Source organism: Perissodus microlepis, chromosome 18 (assembly GCF_051167445.1).
Source record: "Perissodus microlepis isolate ML-2025 ecotype Zambia chromosome 18, ASM5116744v1, whole genome shotgun sequence".
Taxonomy (NCBI): domain Eukaryota; kingdom Metazoa; phylum Chordata; class Actinopteri; order Cichliformes; family Cichlidae; genus Perissodus; species Perissodus microlepis.
The window spans coordinates 6,890,457-6,900,240 of record NC_140478.1 but is presented as its reverse complement, the minus strand read 5'-3'; positions in this window follow the sequence as shown (position 1 = coordinate 6,900,240).

The following is a 9,784-nucleotide window of genomic DNA, read 5'->3' as shown; positions in this document are numbered from 1 at the left end:
AAATTAGATACATTTGGTGATTCCCAAAGGCTGTAGACTCAGTTTCATTTTGATTGCATTCATTTCCTTCTCATGAAAGAAGAACTGCTCACATCTTTCAGTCTTAAAAGACACGTGTGGTAAATCCTTCAACTGAGATACAACTAGAAGAAGTGTGTGTGTGTGTGTGTGTGCGTATTGTCTATCACCTTTTGTTGATCTTTATTTGAGAGCTTTAGTGATTACGTACAGCTCCATGCAAACAAAAACCTATCATTATCTTACAGGGATGCTTTAGGGGGATTAGTTGCACCAGAGAGCAAGCTTGTTGTTATCTAATGTGCTAAGCTGAAATCCTTTTGGTCAACTTTAAGATGGCAGCTGTTTGCATTGCAAAGCATGAGAGATAATGAAAAGAAGTCACAGCAAGCTGTAAAATGTGACCAATGCACCAATCAAATACTGAAAGTGTTCCCTTTCTTTATCAGTTAGAAGATTTGTACATTTTAAACGTGTTTTTGTCTTTTTATTATTTTTGATAGTTTATAGTCATACAATGGGAACAGCCCAGCTGAAACTGTCGCCACACCTAATATGTCAACCGTTGTCTTCTTTTCACACTGTACGGTTGGGAGCTGGTTGTGGATCATTCAGTAAACACAGATCATGCTTCAGTTGTTTCATCTTACACAGGTGAAGGATGTGAGCTCTGTTTGCATATACCACATGCAACAGGCTGCGTAAAATTTTGTCATTTTGGTCAAAATATTTTTTGATTTGAAACTAAAATTTTACATTTTTACTTTTGTAACAAAAATATTTACAGCAGCAGGATAGCATAGTGGCAACACTACTAGTCTTGGAACAAGGGTCCTTATAAGCGCCCATGCTACCCAACTGGAATATGAGTGAGAGGCACTTAAGTGAAACCATACTAGCTCGGATGTTGTCTGGATTAACCAAGTCCACGTCAGGTGTTAAGACACACCCTGAAAGGCTAACCGAACGCTGTACAGTGCAGATCCCCAAGGATCCCCAGAAGAGACCAGTCCCATTCAACTACTGGCCAATAACCTGCCTCAGCACAACATGGAAGCTGCTGTTAGGCATCATAGCGGCTAAGATGAACAGGCACATGCCTGAGGCCCAGAAAGGATTTGGCAGATACATCAGAGGGGCAAAACACCAGCACCTGGTAGACAGAGCAGTCATTCGACACTGCAAGACCAGACTTACCAACCCTTGCACTGCCTGGACTGACTACAAGAGAGCCTATGACTTGATGCCTTATACATGGATTCAGGAAGGCCTAGAACCATAGAAAAACTGGCCAACACTTTGCTGACACAGTAACATATGCACTCCATGGCAGAGCAGCTGCTGTAGGAGGAATGTATAGATGGCCCAGTTTAGTGTCTTTTACAAAATGAAGTTCATGTGTGCTGCTTGATGACTTTCCAGGAAGCAAACAGGACCAATGCAGGCTAATGTCCAGAAATCAATAGGTGAAGTGATGGTGGCTATGGCCATCTTTTATATACAGTCTGTGGTTGTTACATAAATTATCCATTTAATATGGTGTGTGTCCCTAACCTGACCTGAAATAGTATGATGCCAAATGTAACATGTGAAGTCAATATTTGGTTTTTACACATCACCAGGAAACCAAACCACACAAGTTGATTTGCTCTGATGAGTGTTTCTAGGGCTCTGAGTTCCAGCACAGATAAAAAGGGACGAGCCCTTAAGCAACACAAGCCCCCCGTGTTCATCAGACTCGTGACGTTGTTTCCTTAACAATTCTCACCATCTTTCCCTCCTCCAGATGACCTCCACCTAAGCCCTCCTGGAACAGGTTCCTTTTTCTTTTTCTTCCTTTCCAGCAATCACTAAAAAGGCTTTATTGGTGCCAAGCAAAAGGTTGCTAGTTCAGTTCAAGGCAGTGACACTAATCCTCTTTGGAGTTGTGTCAGGAAGGGCACCTGGGGTAAAACTCTGCTAACTCAAAAGCACATGCTACCCACTCTTGTATTGAAGGAGCCGCTGAAAGTAGCTACTGGAGTTTGTCCTGTCACTCAGATTGCTGCTGTAGTTGGTCCAAAAATGACTGCTGAAAAGGAAGTAAAGCCACAGGTTTGGGAGACAGTTTCAATCATTTAAAAAAAAAACTTTTCAGAGAATGGATCTCACAGTCACATTTGTAACACGATAACGCATTCTGTGTAAATTTCTATGAAGAGCGAACACCAGCTGAATTTGATGAGCCCACAACGTTTCCTGTAGTGACACCATCTGTCACATGATAAAAGTAACATAAAAGGCAACGCAGGTAGAATATCAGAGGTTTTAGAAATCGGGGGGTTGGGGAGGAAATGAGTGTCACATCTCACACACACACACACACACACACACTTATACACACACGTTTCACTCACTCCTGTTCACCATTATCTCATGTTGTCATCTCCCCCTTTCAAGATATGGGGATCCTCTGGCAAGACCCCTAAACACCCCCCTCTTTGCCTGACACACACACACACACACACACACAGAGCACCAGTGTTCTCCCCTTGGGGGCTGACCAAGATGAAAGGTGGAGTGGTGAAGGGGGCTGGAGAAGCAGATGAAACAAATGAGATGACCTCGCACCTCAGCTTTTCTTTCAGTTTGATCTGTTCTTTTTCCTTAGTATCTGCTGGCATTGCTATCTATTTTTACATATATGTCACTGTTCCATATATTTGCAAAGATTCAAAGATTGTTTTTATTGTTAATCCCACCCTTGAATTCCTGACTCAGAATCTGTAGATTATGTTTCATATATGCACTTTCACTTTTCTGCATTTTTATTTATTTAGTTTTACCAGATAATCAGTGCTCCACACTCAAGCTTTGCTAGCACAGTGGCAAAAAAGAATTAAAAAAAAAATCCATCAGTAAGGCATGGCAGCTTTTGCTATCAAACGCTGCCTCCCTGTGGAAAAACGAAGAATCACAGCAAGGGAACAGTGAGAGTGGAGTATTACTTAGATGCCTGATACTTGAGAATCTCCAACCATGATAAAGCACTTATCATCATGATGTTATTTAGACCTCTAAATGCCCGTGTGTATATTGAAGTGAAATGGTACACTTACTGCTCTCGGTACTATCCCATGCTTACTGCAGGCAACCTTCAGATTCACAAGTATTCATTTGATTTAAACTAACTAAACTAAAATAAGTAACATGTTCTCACATATTTTATCGAGGATAAAAGTGGTCTAATTTCTAGAGCAGTTTTCTTTTGCATATTATATTTGGAACAGTAGTCATTTCTGCATGGCAATTTAAGGTCTTTGCTAATGTTAGGAAATGGTGGAGCTGATTTTAATGCAAATGAATGTAATCTCTGATACTCTTTCCTTATAACTTTTTTCTTTTTTTCAGTATTTTTTGCTCTTTTTTTCCTTTATTTCTCAGTTTAGCAGTGCAGTGTAGAAAGGAAAGAAGACGAACGAACAGACACGCAGCATGCCAGGTTGGACTCAGGCTGTTGCATTTGCTTTTGCATGTAAAATTACAGTTTGCAAATTACAGCTTTCAAATTTATGTCATGTCTCAGCATCACACTAGGTCACGAGGTCAGGACACGTTGATGTTACATTTGAACACACAACAGCTACATCCAGGGGCGATCCTAGGCTCAAACTTTTAAGGGGGGGCTCAGCTCCCAATCATAATGTCATGCATGCCTTGTGATAAATTTTATGGGAACATGCTGTTTGCAAATGCAATCATCCCTGTTCACGTTTCAAAACCTCAATTCAGTTGGATGTACATTACAATGTTACCTTCAAAAGCAACCTAATTGGTTGGATGACCCATTGTATTTTGTGAAGTGAATAATCAAAGATTTCAATTTCAACCAGCTTTAGTTTGGAGCCTTTAGCTATCAAAACTGATCCAAAGAAATAAGAAATTAATAAGAAATTAAATAAATATTTGGGGCAAAGCAGATAAAATGAGAAACATGCATAAATAGCTATTTAATTCCCTTAAAAAATGGAGGCAGATCACCAAATATACACAGACAGATTTTAGGAATGGGGGGGTTGAATGGGGACACTGACAGGTAACATCCTTTTGACTTGCTGTCACCTGGATCTGGAGCTGTAGTGCAAACAAACTGAAACTGAATTTCTGGGAATAGAAATTTGTAACAAACTAAAATAATAAAGTACAACTCCTGATATACCAGCTGACTAGTGGATCAGAAGGTTAAAATTAATCATCTCTAGTGATTGAAGCTATGTTAGCTAAAGGTTAAAAGAATAAATAAAAATAAACACACACTCTATAAGTCACAGCAACGTGCCCACATTATCAGAACACTTTGAACTTTTGCTATATTTCAGTCAAAGTGTGTTTTAAATCTGCATGACTGATTAGTGTCATGAAATGCTACAGCAACCAAAGTCCTATTAATGCTGTTAATGACAAGCCATGCTGCTGTGAGTGCACTGTAACATCATGACATCAACAATACTGGACATAAACCTGTTTTCATTCTATTCTGTACTGCTGTCAGCGGACAAGTTAGCCAATGTCAGAAAATAACACTAAAATGCTTTATTATTAGTACTATTAATACAGGTACTTTTAGGGGTGCTCAGATTAAATTTGAGGGGGCTTGAGCAATCCCACAAACAGGGTCTAAACCTGCCTATTTTTACACCTAAGTTTCATTTTTCATTACACAGACGGCAACACTTTGTAATACATCCTACGACTAACGTCATGTCATGTAATTATATTTTCATGCAGATACTTAAAGCTAGGCACACTCGAATAAGGGGGTGACAAGGACACAAAGAAATAATTATACTGTAATTAAATTTAAGTAGTCTTATATGTAATTTTAAGCACTGTCATTTCTTTCTCATTTAATGGAAAAACAATATTTCCCCAGTAAACACGCTGTAGATTTTCAGATATTATGAAGTCGCTTAACCTTCTGTAATTTCTGGGTATTTTCCCATAAAATCAGAAGGAAATTAAAGTACTTAAAATTAGTTACACTCTACTTACTCTTACTTACAAATTTTCTTACAGTGTAATTCATTCTTTGTTTCCTGTGAAAACCTGACTTGTTATCCCCTTTATTGTAGTGCACGTACCTTCAAGTATTTGTATGTAGACATAATTTAATTTTAATTTCAAGTAAAGTACATAAATAAGTATTAAATTCCATTGATTTACAGAGTGACTTACACCCTTAGTCACAGGCTATATTATAAAGTCTTTGGTTTGGTCCCAGCTCAGTTATACTGTACAGCAAAACAAGAAAAGGACATACAAACCATGGGAACAGAGCTAGTGGCTTTGGGTGGGGCTGGCTGATTTGGTAAATGGCTCTAATGACTGTAAACCAGCCTTGAGGGGGTTCTTCTGTCAACTCGTTCAATTTCCTGCCTCTTCCAGCAGGCGCCTTTTGGATAGATTTCCTGCGACCTCTGGCACCCTACCTGGACCTAAACACACACACGTGCGCACACACACACACACGTGCGCACACACACACACACACACACGTGCGCACACACACACACACAGACTGTCTATGTCAAGTGGCCAGCAGCATTCTCTTCACTCACACAGAGTAAGTTAGTCATTCAATCAATATATAGTTTGCATTAAACACTGTATGTGTGTTCCTGTCTAGCTATCTTTGTGAGGACCGAAATCTGCATTCCACTATACTTCTGAGAACCAACAGTCACTTGTGAGGACACACTCACCGGTCCTCACAAGTTTGAAGGCCTTTTTGATGCTCAAAATGTGGGTTTACTGTCAGGGTTACAATTAGGTTATGGTTAGGTATAGGGTTAGGGTTAGGCATTCACTTTTAATGGTTAGGGTTAGGGTAAGGCGCTAGGGAAACCATTATGTCAATGAAGGTCCTCACTAAGATGAAGCTTAACACAAGCTGAACGGGCTTGTGTGTGTGTGTGTGTGTGTGTGTGTGTGTGTGTGTGTGTGTGTGTGCTTGGATTTTCACTGTGCACATGTGATGTATGGGTCCAGGGCAGAAGAGACAGCATGGAGTGTACTGTTAGAGGTCTCATTGATCAAGTCTGAGCATGTGTGTTTATAAAATGTCAATATTCTGTGCCTGCACAGGATACACGCTGTTACATCTCCAAGAGACATTTTTATAGATTTAATACAGGCAACAGTTTAACAAATGCACAGAAACACAAACACAGAAAGACATTTTTGGTCTTGTTTTGATGTATTACCAGATTTTACCAAGGTGGCTGCAATACAGTTTAGTTCATAAGATGCTGTAGAATAACAGAACGATCCTCCCGCAACTGTTTAACCTCACTGAAATGTCGCCTTCTTTATAGGCCACTCCACGAGCCTTTATTTCTTCTTTCTAAGCCAGTCCTGGGTTGTTAGGATCTTCTTGAAAGGTCCACTTTTGGTTCAGCTTACATTTCTAATTTGTGCTTGTCACAGTTAACAACTCCATTGTGGATTCACCGCATTAGTAAATGAGTCAAAGGCTGTAGTTTGGATCTAGTATACTTACAGTAAGGGTCAGTAAATGCTCTTTTTCTTGTCATGTCCTATGAGTTCAAATGCAGCCCTGGACAAATACACAGTTATTTGGAAACTAAGCCACTTACTTTGCATTCTAATAATTCTTTTCGAATTAAATTATTAGATTCCTTGGGGACACTTAAAGGCACTTTATTTCCTAAGGCCTTGAACAGCTCTAAAGACACTGTCATCTTAAACATACACTTAAGTAGCAAACAGAACAGCAGGCTCCACCCAACATGCTCCATCTGTTTCATCATTTCTGACTACTAATCTGGAAAATTTTATTTTCAATATTTACAGTTTGTTTGTTTTTTAATATGACTGATCTGTTTGAATTATTTAACTAATAGCACTTATTTCACCACAAAAATCCATTTTTGAACAATTTATCTGAGTCTAGTATATAGTAGTCTAACTCAATGGTCTCTGGGTTAGTTTGATGGCTAAATAGTCTTAATCTTAGAAAGTCAAATTATAGCAAAAATGTGGTGCTCACCATCATTTTCAGACATATACTGTATATAAAAGATGGAGTTAGCCACAGTGACATCACTAACGCATTTTGCTTCAGCTATTGAGGGTTTTTAGAGGTAGAAATTACTAGAAGAGGGTGAAATGTTATGAACTAAAACCAGGAATCTCAGTCAGCATGCAGAAACTAAAGCACAGACTTGTATGGACTTTACCACACAGGACGCCATATTATCTGTTAGATAATCCCAATAAAATACCACAAATAAGTTCAAAACAAGTCTAGCACTGTGATTCTGGTTAGTGTAGCAGAAACCTAGAGCATACAGTTACACTTCTGATTTTAATTACATTAAGAGTCGCTGAAGTTGAGCATTTTAACATAATATTTTACAACGCTTATATCCTGCTGTGATTGCCGCTCATACATTACAACTCTATTAACATCTGACAACATTTACAGAGGTGCTTACTGGGCAGGGCTCGGGGATGTGTCTAATAAGGCCTCACCTTGGTCAGGGTAAGAGAAAGCAAATACTGCTTTTGTTAAGGCTTGGACAGAGATCTGAGCACCAAAGGGCTTTAATAGAGACCATGCTGTTGTAATTTTAGCTAATTAATGTTACAGGCGACTGCTGAATAAGCTCTGATGTTTGGTAAGGTTGGTTTTTGTAACACTGTTTAATAAGGTTATGCAGGCACACACACAGAAACACATTTTCCCAAAGCACGCGGACCCCATCTGGCAATCTGCTTATAGCTGTGAGATTATGTGGAGTTTTATTGAGAGACTGCTTGTTAAAGACCTCTAGATGGCAATGCTGTTTTCCTGTTCTCTTTTACCTGAAAAAATAGCCTGTCCTCATCACTGCAACCTTACATTAGCAAACAGTGGTGCTTATCAGAGTTACACGATGTCACAGTGTGACACAGGGAAGTTATGTCTCGGGCTTTGCTTAGTGTTTTAAAATCAAACATTAGTCAAACATATGCTGGTAAGATAACTGGTGAGTAAATAGTCATATAGAGACTTAATGCATGTGGTGTAAAAGACAGTGGCAACAGGATGTGTGCCAGAGAAAGACTATGACCTCAGTAAACATCTTCCTGATGGGTTTATGGTCTAAGACTCTCGTTTCAAGTCTTTATTGTGAATTACAGTCCCCGTTACCGTGAGTCTAGAAAGGTAAGCTTTAGGATGGGCCCTCTTTGTGATTGACAGTTTGCTACACAGCAAATTCTGGTCTTTGGAATAAATTCTCTGGGAGTTCAGATTAACTACATTTGAGTGTACATGCGTGACCATCGAATGAACTCTAGTGCAGAGTTAGAGTAACTCTTTTCCGGGAGTTGATTTTTCAACTCTTTATAGGAGTTAAAACTAAACTCTCATGGAGTAAAATTTCTACTACCATATAGAGTAAAATTTAACTCATAACTAGAGTTAAGTTTGATATTAACTCTTTTATAGTGTTACTCATCAAATGAAAAAAGTTTTAGGTTTTAGGTGCAAATTACTACAAAAACACAATAGTGATTATTATGAATGTATGAATTTTATTTATCAAAAATAACATATTCAAATATGAATGCTGCATGGATTAACATACATTCTGTGTAACAGTACTGTAATAGCATAACATCCACCATTATTGGCAGGTAAACAGTTGAGGTCAGATAGGCCTAACATTGAGCGAAAAAAAAAAAAAAAAACAGAATTAAAGGGAAAAAATGACTACAGAATAAGCACTTCTTGTAATGCAGTGTTAACGTGAGGAAGACTCTGTAAAGTCTCCGTCAAGCCAACAAATTAAGTAATGCAACTCTGTCACAGAACATAAAATTGTGAATCACACCCATATGACATTTGGGCATCAAAACATTTGAAATGTCTTACGTTCTCCCTTTCTAGGACCAGTATCTTCTTAGAAATGGTTTCATTTACCTGAAAAGCAGGACACTGATCATGGAAACACGTTTCATGGTTAACATACATAATAAAAACAGCTATATATTTGTAGAGAGAGAGAGAGAGCAAGTCTTATTACACACTACAGTTGCAGAGCAAACTACATGAAATACTATATTAAATTATTTTTCTCTAATCTGTTTTATCTTCGTGTTTAAGCTTTTTCAAGTAATGGCAACTAAAGAGTCAAGTATAAGTCAATTAAGTACTGTATCTACATTTCTTTCATGTATGCTGTCCAATAGAGGCTGAACCATTTGAAGTCCGGCATCACTTGTGTCACTGCTCTGACTGCTGGTGGTTGAGACAGACAATGTATCTGTTAGACTTGGAGAGGAGGGCTCTTCCACATGTTGCTTCAGGACAGTCAAATCTGAGGATGACAAATAAAAATATTAGAATATAAGGCATATACAATCAAAAACACAATACAACAAAGATACCATTTATGCACACAGGGCCAGTAAATTGCACGCTTTGATTAAATTATACTTTCTCCCAGGAGAACAGATGGTTATTTTGTATTTTATTATGGTAATATACAATTTACATACCACAAGGTGTGAGTGTCACATAGTGTGTTAGGTCTGAGCAGTCACGCAGCTTCTTGGATGATTGTGTTTCCAGGATGTCTGAAATGCATGTGATAAATCCAACTTACTGTTGAGCCATGAAAACAGCATTTTGTGATTGTTACCACAGGATATTAGACAAATTAAAAATGTTTATTTAAGAGTAACTGTACAAATCAAATCCTTCAAAATCTATCAGAGC